The sequence below is a fragment of the Sinohyriopsis cumingii genome, chromosome 5 (genome assembly GCF_028554795.1).
Source record: "Sinohyriopsis cumingii isolate HCF-2022 chromosome 5, ASM2855479v2, whole genome shotgun sequence".
Lineage (NCBI taxonomy): Eukaryota > Metazoa > Mollusca > Bivalvia > Unionida > Unionidae > Sinohyriopsis > Sinohyriopsis cumingii.
This window is the reverse complement of record NC_142965.1, coordinates 84,072,247-84,089,231: the sequence shown is the minus strand read 5'-3', so window position 1 is coordinate 84,089,231 and position 16,985 is coordinate 84,072,247.

The window sequence follows — 16,985 nt, the reverse complement described above, 5'->3', positions numbered from 1 at the left end:
GTGGAGTTTTCCTATCCAATGATAGTTGCACAGGAAGGATTTTATCAGTCTATGATCTTAACAATTCAAAATACAACCCAAAATGTTAACTGAAAATTTGGGACCCACAGTGCTTCAAATGTCTCCTGTAATATTCAAATTATAAAAATAAATCAATTTAGTATTATGGGTGTCTTTGAATAACCATCGTAATATTCAAATTATGAAAATAATCTAACAGTATGGGTCTCTATGAATAACCACTACCTATTTATAGTTTGAATAACAATTCCAACTTCCTATCAGTAGTAAATACATCTGATCTTATGAAATGGGATATCATTCATCTCTTCCACATGATCTCTTTTGTAGTGGTCAATCAAAATGGAATTCGTCAGTGCATTTTTTGTGGCAGGATCTGAGTCAAGGAGCTTTCTTGTCTCATCCTTTATTAGCTGAAACATACAAATAGAACCAGATGATTTCATTCATAACTCATGCTTTATGATATACAAGTATTAACAAGATGTTGATTCCTAATTGTAACCTGACAGGTCTATTTTATTCATAAAAATGCTGCAAAACAAGAAACAAGGAAATAAAACTTAACATATATGTGTTATCAGCTTCCCTGTATAACCCTATCTACACCTTGGCAGACCGAGTAGCTACATTGGTGATTTATTCCAGTGACATCTAATGGATTTCATGTGTTGCCTTCCTTAGTAGTATGTAATGCCAACTATTTAATAGTGTGGTGGATTGTACATTGGCTGAAAACAGTGGTGGCAATTGACCTAAAAAGGATACCTTGAAAGTTCAACATCGAAAGCATGACTACGTACCAGAGGGAAGCAATTACAGATCAATTTGAGTGAAAGATATTTGTGGAAACACGGACCAGCACAGAAAAAGTGCTTATCTATCAGTCTATTCAAGTCGTGTTCTCCTCGTCTCGATTACGTAGGAACAGTTTTCAAATTTGAACAACTTAATTTTGATTAGATGCGGTGGCTTACAGCTGCATCTAATGAAATTCTCAGACCCAAAGCACAGAAATATCTGCTTGATATGCCAAGGTGTATTTAGGGTTATCAGAACCTTGGCTAACAAAGATGATACCTTATATATCTCCTTTTAAGTCACAGCTAACTGTAAATTGCACAGACCTAGATCTGCCATCAGATAATGCACTGGCAGAACTTGATCTATGGAGTTGATATGGACTAATCAGTAGAACAATGCTGACCCAGGTCTGCTTGCACATTATATGATAGCAGATCAGGGTATATTGTTTGTAGATGAACCCAACTTATAAACAAGTATACAATAATACCCATTTATCCTGACACCCTTAGGTCCGAGGTAATATTGTCAACGTAAGCAGATATCATACAACTGAATTTTTTTCTGTAAATGACGACCTGTCATCAGTGAGCAATGGATTTTCATGGAGAGATAATAAACAATAGAAATTTTGATTAAATGAATATAAACCTAGTTTGAAATACACATGTATATTGAAAACTTACATTTGTGCTACCTTTGTATAATACAATCCATGATGTACACAGTACATGTTTATGATATAACATGAATTCAAGTATATTTCACGTTAGAAAATTTGCATAACAGTCATCCCATTAGAAAACACAAATATATATTATACAAATTTAGTCCTCAACTGATCTATATTCAATTGTCAACAAACACGTCACTAAATGAATCACTATGATATTCATCGTTGCCAATAGGATGTGGCTGGATAGGAGTTGTTTGCTTGTTACATGTAGTTAATTTGAACTGGATTTTGGTCTGCCTGAGACAAATGTACTCATATTGCTGAGGCTACTAAGGGGATGAGGCTATTCATAGGGAAATCAAAACCTGTCAACAAGTGAAAATTTTTCACAAACATCTTTGTGAGAAGCCCCCATATTTAATTTCCTTATGCCAGATATTTAGTTTCAAGAGATTATAAATTTTGTTTGCATTTGATAACCATCATAAGGACAAAGTTTCTATTTTCCTGCAAAACAGGAAACATTCATGGCATAACAAGTGTGTTTCAACACAGCAGTCTGACAGTTTATCAATAGAATACAACAAAAATTTGTGACAAGAAATAACCTTATCTGCTTTATATTTAAACTACAGAAAAGGTTATTTCATGTTGTCACAAATGTTTGTCATGTTATGTTCATAAAACTTCAGACTCCGATGGTTCCATTATCCCGATAACTTTTGAAAATACAAAAATTGATCCAATTCTATTGCTTCCCTTTGATGAAGGATAAGATGTTTATATTGAAGATTGTAGCCTGCTTGTTTTGATGAAGGGTGCATAATGTTATTGAAGTCACCACAAAAGGCCAACTTTGGATGACCAAACAAATACCCATTTGTTATTGTGATGGCAACATTAAAATCCGGTGGCAAACAACAAACATAAAATGATTGTTTTGCTGATAATGGGTGCATAATGTTGCTGAAGTCAATGGGATGGCAACATTAAAGTCCAGTGACGAACATGAAATAACAGGAGAACCAAATATGAGTCGGATGTAGTTGGCAGCCGTAATAAAAAACTGGCATATTGATTCCTTGAATGAGCCCAACATTTGCATCTTTAGTTAATCATAACATATCTGCACTGAAACTTGAAAAACACAATGTTTTTACTTATTAAATCATACCTATCTGACAGAAGCTGACAAGTTATTATTGATAACATCAACAAAGGAGTTCCACAAGGATCTATTTTAGGGCCTGTACTATTCATATATTTTATAAATGAATTGCAGATGTATGTACAACATTAAACAATTGATCTATATGCAGCTGATAAACCTTTTCCCAAGTTGATTTTAAAATTAAAATGTTGAATAAATGATTTGGAGAAGATTTATAATAAGTTGAGTATAGCTGGTCACTGAATTGCACGTTTATCAATCCCTTAAAAATAAAGCATTTGATTGCTTGGATCTAGACAAAGATTATCAATGAACAGAAATTTAAATCTTGAGCTATATAATGAAGATAGCCTAACTGAAAATGTTGACACAGAAAACCTTTTGGGAGTTCGTGCTATTTAGACGAGTACAAGCAAGTATTTATTCTATAGTAAATTCATGAATTTATCTTTTAAAGAAGATAAAAACTTATCTATCACTCAACTATCCGAAATTATTTTAAAATGCATTCATTCTGTCTATCTTGGATCATTGCTCTACAATATGGGTAAATAAGGACTGAAAGCAACATTGAAACAATCCTCAAAATAAAAACATAACAAACCAGCAAAGAATTATCCTGAATGTATTATTTGATACACTACTAAATTTCAAGTCCTGGAAAAGAAAAGGCTGAAATGTGAATATAGATTAGCCCATCTCAAGTCCATGCACTCCAATTTACTCTATTAATGTATATTATGTACACTTTCTGCTTTTATACTCAAAGTATTTCAAGTCCATCAGAGGAGAACAGTATGCTATAACTAACTTGGACATCCTCATAAGGTGAAGTACGGTAGTCTCCTAAGCTCATTTATCAATGGGTTGAGTCAGTCATTGAACCACAACATGGGGAGGGATGAGCCAAGTTTAAAAGGTGTTATCAAACAAATCTATCAAGTATACCCCCTTCCACCACGCCGAGTTGGAAAAGTGACTCTGCTACTGACTGGCGCAGACATAATCTATGCGGATGGCCACCTCTGTATTGAATGTCTGCCACATATTTATCTTGCCTTGTATAGGCGAGCTCAGAAGTGACTTGAGTATAGTGGACTTGGAAAGTGACTTGAATATAGTGGACTCAGAAAGAGATCTGAATACATGTATAGTGGACTCAAAAAACATTTGAATATAGTGGACTCAGAAAGTGACCTGAATATAGTGGATTCAGAGAGTAACCTCCTCTCATGCTGCCCAGAGGAAGTTCCTGACTTCCATCCAAACATGGAATCTCAGGTACACTACTAGGAATGTGTTGTCTGAGGTGATCATCACACAGTGAAGACTTATCAAATTGACACAACCCTGTAAAGCCAGAAACACTGACTGATCGAATGACATTTTAAAAATACCATCATTGTACAAACGCTGGCATAAAAATTGATTTGTTTTGTTTTTACTGGATTATGTAGATGTGTTCATAGGCACCTGGGTGAAGGGTCACATCAACCACCACTTTCTGCAGGTTTGCATACAACATTTACTGAACCATTTCATTATGTTACATACATGAAAATGTCCCAAGATTGATAAGGACTGACTTTCTGTGAATTCCTTTGAAAACAATTCAAGGAGACTGGTTAGGAGAGCCATTTTATTTATCTTAATTATACATCAATGCTTCAAAATGCTTATTTCAAGCAAATCACAGCACCTAATTATTGATTCTAGAAACCTAATTCTGCAGTTAAAAAAAGACTGGATCAGTAAGCCCATCATTCTGCACTTGATTTGAACACACTTTACTGCATAACAAGCGTTTCCAAAAAAAAGGAAGAAAAAAATAACACCGCATAGCAGTCAACATGAAAATAATACTAGAATCCAACACTAACCTTCTCCTGATCCAACTAAACATACAAACACAAGCATCCCTGCTGAATAATTCAGAGAATGATGAAAAAACATGTCATTCAGAAACCCTGACTTATGCCCACTTGGGACAATGATAGAATAGGTAAAAGTTTCAGTGAATATAAACATAGTGTGTTTAGAATCTATCATTTATACTGATGGGTGAAATCTGAGGTATCTAAATTTGTATTACCGGTAATGTTTCTATTTTTAGTATTACAGTAAAACCTGTCATGAACGACCTCTGCTATAAGCGACCACCTGTCATTTCCGACCACAATCGTAATGCATGGATCGATTTTACTATATAAGCGCTCTGTTATGAATGACCACCTGCTGAACACGAAAGTGCACATTAAATAACACTGTAGCTGAACAACCATATATCGAGATAAACACCTCTAACCATCATTTAATCCTTCGTAACAAAGACTGCATAAATAGTAAAGATTGCTTTAATAAAGTATTTAAAAAGAATTTGTCTTGCCACAGTACCAGTTTTGTGAAATTTACAACTCCAGCGTACGGTGTCATTTGTAAACTGCAGTAAACCAGACTAAAGTACATGTCACTAACCGCCACTGTAGTGCCAAAGTCATGTGAATAGCCAGTAAGAGTAACATCAAAGAGAGTAATGATGGATATACGCAGTGAATTTAGAGGTTTGTATTTTTTCTTTATCTTTTTTATGAAAACTCACAAAACGCCGGTAGTCCTTATGTCCCAGTGAGAAATCGTTTGAAAGGGCTTCAGTGTACGTTTCAGTACATCGTTTGTCTTTCCAGTTAATCCATAATGCCTAGAGGGCGAAGGAACTCATTGTCTTTAATACTAGTAAGTGAGAATCATTTCCGGATTTTTTAAAAATTATGATGAATTTCACAGGACATTAAAGTCTTCTTAGTGAGCCAGTACATTGACAAACATTATTTATGCTTCATATGGCATGTATTTATTCTTGGCATATTGATCACTGCTGATGAAAACAGCTTGTAAAAGTGCCTCAACTTTCTCCAATCAAGGCCTGTATAGCTGAACTATCCAGCAGAGATCAGACTCTGTTCGGCATCTGTACATCACATTGGTACACTACATGTTTATCAAAGCCTGTTTTATTTTCATGAGATACATGTATAATACAAATTCTGTGAATGTGTAAGACTAAATATGTATATCTACTTATGTATATCAAGCATACATGTTTCATAACTTAAATCTAATTCTGGACCACAGCTGTACACATACTCCATGTAAGTATTGGTTGTAGAGGGTGCTTTTAATGATGATACCTGATGAGATTACATGTTCCACAAAAGAACTGGTTGTATAAGGTTCTTTTAAAGACAACACCTGACAAGATCACATGCTCCATATAAATACTGGTTTTATAGGGTTCTTTTAAAGATGATGACTGATGTGATCACACAATTTCTTTCCATTTTCAGATTAGAGGGGTTTTAAAAGTACAGATGGAAAGCTTTGGGACCAGAAAAAAAATCAGTTCTGAGAGGACTGCAGATTAGTGAAGTTTCAGTCCTGAAAGGTTTCGCTTTTATAATGCAAAATACAATCATATACTCTAACAATAATAATAATATCATATAATGTATATATAAATCATTATGATATCATTAATAATCTAACAAATAACAATTATAATAATATCAATATAATGTAACATATAATCATTATGATATCAACAATTAATCTAACAAATAATTATGTTATCAGGAATAATGTTATCTATAACCCTTGTAACATTAAGAATCCTTGTCAGTCATTTCAGTGAATCTGTGTCTGAACTTATATCATCTCAACGTCTTTGTCAGAGATGTATGTGGCACATGATATCATCAAAACTGCCAATATTAACTCCAAAACTGGACCAAGTAAATGTGTAACCTGGAAACCGCATAAGTCAAAATGGTGAAAACAATAAATGCCATTCACAGGTGAGGGTCCAGTGTCATGTTTAAGCTACAGAATTTGAACACATGATGAATGACTGTCAGCTACATTCCAGAACTTCAATATTGCAATTGCATCAGGCACAGTTTGTTCAAATCAGTTCAACTTCATTATTAACTCTCTTGCCCAGATAGAACAGCCTCTAATATCCAATTCATATCTTCACCTAACTTCATAAGATTGTCTGCAGAAAAAAAGTCAATAATACCAAAAGGTGTTAAATTGATTTTGTTTAAATACAATAGCAACCTATAAAAACAAATGTATAATCTAACATTAATATAATGTAACATATAACCATTATAATATAAATAATAATCTAACCAATAACAATCATAATAATATAAATATAATGTCACATATAATCATAATATATATGTCGGATAGGCACCATTTTCATTAGGACCAACTACACATGATGCCTTTGAGCAAACAACTTATCTTGATATGACCATTTTTCAAGGTCCAAAAACCACCATTTGCATTTAGGCTCAACAGAACTCCAAAAGATGTCCAAATGGCACTAATTTCATTTAGGACCAACTGGACCATGGGATAAATCTGTGTGTAAAGTGATACAATCCTTAAAGTAGTTTAGGAGGAGTAGTGTAATAAACTTGTGCTAACAGATGTAAGGCTGACCAATGATGGAAAACAGACCAATTCCTAAGCTCTTTCGGCCTATGACCAGTGAAGCTATTAAGATTTTTGGTGAGAAAAAAACATATCAATTTGACCATCCATAACAAATGAGTAGCAATTAAAGGATTTTCACAATTTGAATGCAAAATCAGCACCATTTCATTTAGGATCAACTAGACACCATAAGAAATCTTTTAGCAAAAATTCCATGTTGATATGACTTTCCACTGAAGAGAAGCAATAAAAAAATAATTCAAGATGGCCACCACAGCAGCCATTCCTTCTGTTAGACTGGCATCATTTTCATTTAGACCAATTAGATGTCATAAGAGTCTTCTAGTGAAAAAAAGCATGTAAAATATGTCCATCCATTAAGGAGAACAAGAAATAGCAAGATTTTCAAGATGGCCACTGTGATATCCATACTTGATGTCAAAACGACATGATTTTCATTTAGAACCAAGAACATTATGGAATGAATGTGTGTGTGTATAAAGTTTCATCACAATCTTCCTAGTATTTTGGGAGAAATGACAATAATAAATTTGTAATAACAAACAGATTGACAAGGGACAATAGGCCATTCCATAAGCTCTTCTGGTTTGTGACCTGCAGAGCTAAAAATAACTGAGAGTGCAAAGGTTAAAGAATCATTGAAATTTTGTGCTGTATTATCATGGTTATAAATAGATATGTCCGCCCAAAAAAACTTTGCTAGTAAATATTTATCATGGAGTTTATAGAAGATATTTAATATCTGCCAACAGGGAAACCTCGTTTCATTTCAGTAATCTCCATGAAAGAATAGTGCAAATACAGTAGTTGATGGAACTGCATGAAATTTCTCCAAGGAAAATCTGTGGATTCCATTAGAGAATGGAAATACAATCTCAATTAGCTCAAGGTTTAGTGGTTTAGTTTGTGGCCCCCGCCCTAAATATGAGAACAGAACCATGTGGCTTTTAAAATGAATTTGCAATTTCCAAGTTTACCTACGATTACAATTCATAACACATTATATATTTGTAACATTGTTTGTAAATATAAACTTCATGCAGTATCTGTTAAATGTTAATTGACAGGTGGTATGAAACCTGTCTCACTGTCACAAAAAATAGCATTCATTATATAGCATGCCCTGTCAACTCAAGACATGCATAAATATAGTATAAATGGGAGAATTTTCAAAAATTTATAATTTCAATGAGTTAAACTGTTTTAGATTATTTGTCATTACTGTGTATGAACTGTTTCACTCCCTGTAATTTCCACCGAACTGAATTTCTAAAATACCTGCCTTCACTGCAAAATGTGTAAAAATAAAAACACAAGAAAATTTTCCCCTTCTCTATTAATCAGTGTTATTATAAAAGATTTTACAATGCAATGGCAATTAATCCTTCATGTCTTAATTGACTTGCACTTAAGATAGAACTAATTTCAAAGACACATATGTGAGTGATTAACAAAGCAAAACTTGTAAAAACCAGAACCAGTGACAAATCAGTTATTCATTTTTAAAAAGATGAACAATACGTTTCTTCAAAAACTCCAATAAATTCTTCAATTATTACTGAAACCTGAAGCACACCAGAGCTTGTGATATCCAGTGAATTAATGAAAACATTAAGTTCATGAATTTGACAAAATTTCATTAAATAGTTTACCTTTGCCTAGGTACAACAAATTTTAATTCCAATTTTCTTTTTTCTTTCTTAAATATTTTTAATAGAAGCCAAGAACGTCTATCAAGGAGATGTATATGAAGAGGCATATTAAAGCATTGTAAATAGTATATTAAATCTGTTTCATGCCTACAACAGTTCAAGAATTATTAAAACAGTTCCAATATATACTGCCTATAAAATTTATTTTATCATTAGAGATCATAAATGGGAACATTTTTGGCCAATTAACCCTCTCAGGAACCTCATTAAGTCAATCTAAATAAATTTGCACTGCCAAATATGAAGCCAAATTCCATTCCTAGATAATTTCCTGTTAACATAAACTATTACACACAGAAATCAACTGTGAAGGAAGATGTTATGCTTTTTTTATTATGTAAGTCATGAAAACATAATTCAAACTGATCTGCCAGTGGAAGTGTAATTAGAGTCATGAAAACATAATTCCAAATTGATCTACCAATGGAAATGTAATTAGAGTCATGAAAACATAATTCCAAATTGATCTACCAATGGAAATGTAATTAGAGTCACAAAAACATAATTCAAAATTAATCTACCAATGGAAATGTAATTAGAGTCACGAAAACATAATTCTAAATTGATCTACCAATGGAAATGTAATTAGAGTTACGAAAACATAATTCAAAATTAATCACCAATGGAAATGTAATTAGAGTCGCAAAAACATAATTCAAAATTGATCTACCAATGGACACAGAACTAGAGTCAGGAAAACATAATTCAAAATTGATCTATCAATGGAGACAAAATTACTCATGAAAATATAATTCAAAATTGATCTACCAATGGAAACCGAATTAGTCATGAAAGCATAATTCAAAATTGATCTACCAATCAACATGGAATTAGAGTCATGAAAACATAATTCAAAATTGATCTACCAATGGAAACCGAATTAGAGTCATGAATACATAATTCAAAATTGATCTGCCAATAAAAATGGAAGTAGTCATGAAAGCAATCCAAATTTGATCTACCAATGAAAACTGAATTAGTCATGAAAACATAATTTAAAATTGATCTACCAATCGACACGGAATTAGAGTCATGAAAACATAATTCAAAACTGATCTACCAATGGAAACCGAATTAGTCATGAAAACATAATTCAAAATTGATCTACCAATTGACGCGGAATTAGAGTCATGAAAACATAATTCAAAATTGATCTACCAATGGAAACCGAATTAGTCATGAAAGCATAATTCAAAATTGATCTATCAATCGACATGGAATTAGAGTCATGAAACATAATTCCAAATTGATCTACCAACGGAAACCTAATTAGAGTCATGAAAACATAATTCAAAATAGATTTGCCAATGGAAACGGAATTAAAGTCATGAAAGCAATTAAAAATTGATCTACCAATGGAAACGGAATTAGAGTTATTCACTTTTATATTTATTTATAATGCTGATGATTTTAGTGAATTTAGAAACAGACACTGAATGATCCCTGAAATCACAAACGGTGATCAAATGTTCTAATAGAATTTTCATTCAAAGCACTTCAAAATTTGATGTTTTGCCCTATTGACAGTAGACAGTAACATTCCACGCTCACAAGTCACTGACTGCCATCAGTATAACGTATCAGTGACTCAGTTGCTAAAGAATGTACTTCCACAAATGCACACTTTAGCATTAAATAAAAGAATAAATAATGGATGAGGTGAATTATAAAAGAAAACAGTAAGTAAATGGCATAAACTCACACAAAAGGAAAACAAGATCTGCAATAATCTTTTGTCCCTTTTTTTCTTTGGGGTGGATGAAATAAATATCTAAGAAAAGCAGGTCACTAATGACTTGACTTAATACTCATATTATTATATAAGGAAATATTCCCAAGCTAATTCATTGATTGACTTTGTCCATTGTATGTTTTCTTTCTCAGATATACTGAGGGTCACAATGACCTTCAGGTAACATATCCTAGCAAAAGTACTGGAAGTGTAGATAGGAAAAATGATTTTGGATATTGATAAAGATTTTGTATTAATGTTTTAAAAGCAAAGGTGAAATCCATTCAATATACATTTGTGGAGCAATACATATATATATATATATATATATATATATATATATATATATATATATATATATATATATATATATATATAATTTATGAATAAATAGAGATAAAGTTTTATTAATATTTTTATTATATATAATACATATTTTTTTTAAATAATATATTATACCTCAATATATTTTTGATGAATTTTCAATATTTCATCAGAACTCAAATTATATGGTAAAATATTATGGTGTGCATAATACTTATAGTCATAAAATAAATAAGTATTTTATAAATAATTAATCATAATATAATAAAAATTAATTTTAAGATGCTCTTTCAGTTTTAAAGCATTAGTAAACTTTTTTATGATATTAGTTTATAATTCTTTCAACTTTAATGTTAATTAAAAGAATTTTTCTCACTATCATCTACATATTTACAATATGAAAGTAGTTTTCATCTACAAAATAAGCCCTTTTTCCATAAAAGGAATCATCATTTACACCTTCTAGTGGATGAGATATTTGTCAATTTTTATATTGAAGCAACTAAACAAGAAATTTTAAATAACAGTCCTAAAAGAAAAGAATTTACAAATATATCTAAAGAAGAATTAATTCTTTGCATACCTTGTCAAAAGACAAAAGTATTATTATTAAAAAATCTTATAAGTCTAGCACCATAGTACTAATGAATAAGGAGGAGTATGTTAAAGAAGTAAAAAAACAATATCAAATGATGAAGTATTATACAAAACTTTCCTATAATCCTTCTGAAGAAATTAAAGCAAAAATAAGCAAATGTATTAATTAAATCTCTATATACAATTGCTCCATATATGATGAACTAGATATTTTCCCAAATATAATATACACACCTCAGTTTTATATTCAACCCAAAATATATAAAACGGTTGACAAGTCACTACCTTTAAGGTATCCAGGTTGACCCATAATTTCTACATTTAACTCAATTACAAAATAATATATTATTGCAATATACTGATCATATTTTACAACCACTGATTAAATCACTACCTTTACATGTCAAAGACACTTTTGATTTCATTACCAAATTGAAATCTTTACGGAAACTGAAAATTCATTCCTAGTAACACTTGATGTGGTTTCATTCTAAATAAATATACTACACAATGATGGTATCGAAGCATGTAAATATTATCTTGAAGAAAACAAATATACATGTAAACTATCAAAAGAACATGTTTGTGATTTGATAAAACTTGTGCTCAAAAATAACTTTTTCAATTTGGTAAGACAAACTATCTCCAAAAGTTGGGAACAGCAACGGGTAGTCCTATAACACCTTCTTGTGCATCTTTATTTATGGGGAAATTAAAAAATGACTTTCTAAATAAATGCCTCTTAAAACCAGATGTTTGGTTAAGATTTTTAGAGGATATCTTTATGGTTTGGAGTTATTCATTAGAAGACCTTTATTATTTTATAGACTGTTTCAACAAATTATATCCAACGATAAAATTTACATTCAATATGTCTAAAACTAAAGTATCATTTTTGGATGTAGAGGTCATGAATATTCATGTCATCCTAAATCATGTAAAAACAGGATACCATATAGTCAAGCAAAAAGATATTGAAGAATTATTTTGGATGGCACTGTTTTTAAATCATCTTTGACAGAGTTAGGTCAGCATTTTTTAAATAGAAATTACCCTATTGACATCATTAATACTGATTTTCAAAAAGTATCTTCTCTTACACAATTTGAAGCTTTACAATGTAAAATAAAAAATAATCCAAGTTTGCCTAATATAGGTAATATTATTAATAAATACTGGGACTATCGGGATTATTCACCACAAGCACAAAATTGTTGTTGTTGTTGTTGTGGGGTTTAGCACCATTTTTCAGCACATGATAGGTTATACATGGCGGCCAGTATTAATGGTGGAGGAAGAACCCAGGAAAATCCCGGAAAGAACCACCAACCCATGAGAAGCTACTGGCAAGCTTTCTCACATACCCACATTGGCTGAATCTGAGACTCGAACCGGCGCAGACAGAGGTGAGATGGCAGTGATCCGTAACGGAGAGTGCTTTAGACCACAAAGCCACAAGCACAAAGTAACTGTGCCTGTGAGTGAATGTTTGAGGTAGAATAGTGCATACTGAAAAAATCAATAAAACATGCATTCATACATGATTAAGTCAGATGATGTATGTTTTTTCCTTTCTTTTCATATGCAGCCACAAAGACAGCACTGTACATGCATCTAAATGAAAGAGACGGGTTACTTACGGACAAACTAACTGAAATTAAACTTCTCGTGTTTCAAATATTTAAAGAAAAGTGTCTATTTGAGAAACAATGCCTATAAAAACTACATGCTATATGTGCCAATTAAAAAGAACAGACATTAACATAAAGACTTTGGTTTTTACAGATGTTTCTTCCATGCTGTTTGCATATGGATCCACCTGTAATTTTCTGGCTTTTCCCCCCCCCCGATTCTCTTCCTATGAACAGCTGTGAATCACCTGCATTATAAAAGTCAGCCAATTTCTAACCTATAGTTGACATGGGTATAAATCACACAAAGCAGTGAACTATGCTGGATGATATTGTCGCCACTTAAGGTTGTGCAGTGATTAAAGAAAGTATTCTTAGGTTTCATTCTTTGGCATGCAGATCTCTCTTTCTCAAGAAAGGAGTGGATTGTCAGGCAGATGCAAGTACAGCGTGACCCCGCTATGGCATGCTCCGTCATAACACTAATTCGGATACAACACAATCATTGCGTGGCTCCGAAATTTTGTATACACCGTACATGTATTTTTCTTGTATGTTAAAAAATATTGTCAACTTCTTAAAAGTACACAAAATAACATCCAAAAAGTTTTATCACTTTGGGGAAGAGATCACATACGAAATCTAAGAGAATCATGGCATGGTTCCTGAAATTAAATATAGGCATATTTTTCTCAAATCCAAAACTCCTTCTTCTTAAAAGTGCAAAAATATCTTTTAAAAGATTATTCAGGGATCTTGCTGGGCCTCGCCAATGTCGCAAATTACAATTTTTCTTCCTTATTGGTGAGAGAATATACCATCTGACAAATTATTTTGCGACATGTTGGCTGTTTAAACTTTTATATATAATCTTGGGTTTTGAGTGAAGAAATTCAAAGGTACCATGAAAGGAATATATTTTACATAAATTCTTTGTCCATATTGACAAACCATCTTAACAGTGCATTGTCATATCATAATCTGCTTATGCCGACATCTGACCAGAGTACTGTATGCTGTGATACACTTATATAGTTATGCTACCAGGACCAGCTACAATCAAACAAGCCTTGAAGGCAAGAACAGGAACGGCTATAATTGACCAAATAATAGCTAATTCTTTGTTTTTAAATATAACCAGAAAAAGTTTTGCTGAAAGTTCAAAGAAAACTATGAAGCACTAATCAATCTGTATGAATACTAAGTAAATGACGAAAAAAAGTCTCAATCAATTTCCTGCAGTTATTCACCATCTCTGCTGCAATAACACATACAAACTTCATGCAAGAAATCGACTGTAATCTTCAATAAAAACTAAGCACCTTTCATCAAAGGAAGTTAGCACCAAACATAAATAAAAGCAATGGAATCTGATTGATTATTGCATTTTCCAAGGTGACTGGAACATGTTTATTGTGCTATGAAAGTTTCCTTTTTACAGGAAAAAAGTTCATGCTTATAATCACAACTTTAGAAACAATAGATATTGGGCCGTCAAGTCAAATGAAAGTGGGGCATCTCATAAAGATGTTTGTTAAACTTTTTAATTTCTTCAAATGTTTTAATTTCTGTATGAACAGCCTCATCCCCTTGGTAGTCTCATCAAGAATATAGCCATCTCCAGCTAACCAAATTCTAGACCAATTTCACACGTACATGTAGCATGTAAACTATAACCACATACCACTGGCGACAATACTGTAGTTAATTGTTTAGCAACACTTTTGTCGACAATGGAATATAGCTCAAATGAGGACCACCATTTTTTTATATATATATGTTGTGTTTTCTAATGGGATGTGACCGACTCATGAATTTTATAACTTGTGATCTATACTTTAATTCATGAATTTTTCATACACGTGTACAACACTTAACATTATGGAATGTACCCCACAAATTTAAGTTGTCAATACATAAGTGTATCTCAGACTAGTTTTATCTTCATTTAATCAAAAGCATATATTTTTTAGCTCACTTTTATTACACACACATACACACACCATGGCCACTTATTTGGTACATGTATCATGTCCTTTAACTAATTGACCTGGATGGTTATAACATGGTTCAGTACATAGCATGGTTGGGTTTTATGGACCCCAACCATTGTTTTGTAGTGGGGTCACACTGTATGATTATCAGGTATGCTGAAATCCATGAAAAAATCTTTGTACTTTAACACTGGAGACACATAAATTCCAACAGCTGAGACCTCAGTGTGCAAGTTTTTCGTTGGTAAAATTTAAATTTAATTTGACCAGTTTCTATCAAGGGCATACCAATCATGTAGTGAGCAGAATATCAGACTTCCAGTGATTAAAACCACTTATGCCAGAAATTAGCATATAAGGAGGTTAAGTCACCAGTTAATAAACTGTCTTTGCATAATGAATGTTTTGGTCACACGATTAACTACATGCAGATGTGATCTGACATCTCGCTTTAAAAGCACCTCTCAGCACAATTCTATTTCATTACAGTTTTATTCTTTCAATGATGTTTGGAACACTTGTATATCACTGTATACTGCACTTAAAAAAACTCAAGATTTTGGGACTTATGTTGCTTGCATAGGAATACAAACTTTATGTTAATCATCATAAAAGCAGCTGTTTGTGTGTGTCAAGTATTTTTGTTTTTTTAATCATTATCACATGTGAACTTTTCTGATGGTAATTTTACACTAATTCTTTGCTGCCAAGTACATGTACAAGGCTGCAGATTTAGTTTAAGTATTGCTAGTTTTACCTATAGCATCAGTGGCTGGTGACCAAGGTTTCTCATTAAATAATATTATGAAAATGAAGGACCATGCACATTAAAACAGGAAAAATAATGAAACTGATGACAGTGATGGAGAAAGGTCCAAGTCATAAGGACATCGATCCTAAACCTGCAATGCAAAAGGCTGTGCAAGATGTTTAAGAAAAAGGAGAATGTGGTATGCCATATTTCTTAAGGATGAAAAAAAAAGTGAATGGAATACGGTCTTTGTTTCTTTTTGCAGTGTGTTGGAAAATGTATTGATCTGAAATGGAATTAACCGATTTTAATAAATATAGAAAAGAAAATGCACTCTCTTCCTTTATTCCTTCTAGCTGTGCACAAAGTTAAAAAATAGCAAGGTAAATCCATTCAGAATTGTTATAGTGGTAACACCTTAAAAAATGCAATCATAATTGTTCTCAATGCCTTAGATTTTCTATATCAGAATACAAAATATTTCACAGTGAATGATCAATAGCAATCTGTTGGAGTTTTATACTGGTTACACAACAATAAAATTATAACGTTCTTAATTACTGCAAGGATGAAAGGTATTGTAATTGGGACACTTATTTTTAAGGCTGGGACTCCCAACGTTTTTTTCAAAGGAAGGAGTCCAGGACTAAAACTTTCAAAATCTTATGATGAACCCCGATTAGGAAGAAACAAACAATTTGCTTAAAAACAGTATAGATCCACTTGCTACTATTTAAGTAACCATGACTTTTGATGTTTGTCTTATTTTAAAATCTGTGTGGAGAAAGATCTGTAATTACTGAAATAACTGTTGTCCAGAACAAGGCATCTAAGTGGTGTCAGCACAATGATGTATTCTCCACCTCTCCCATCTCTGTATCTTACTTGTGAAAATATTAACAGTGCTGCTGATGCCACCATAAAAGTGTAGGAGTATGTGCATGTATATCATACATTTAGAATCAACATAAATTATTAACCAATTCTTGCTTTTTTCAACTTGATAAGTCTTCACAAACTTTTGTTAATGGTTTGTACTGCTGCATTT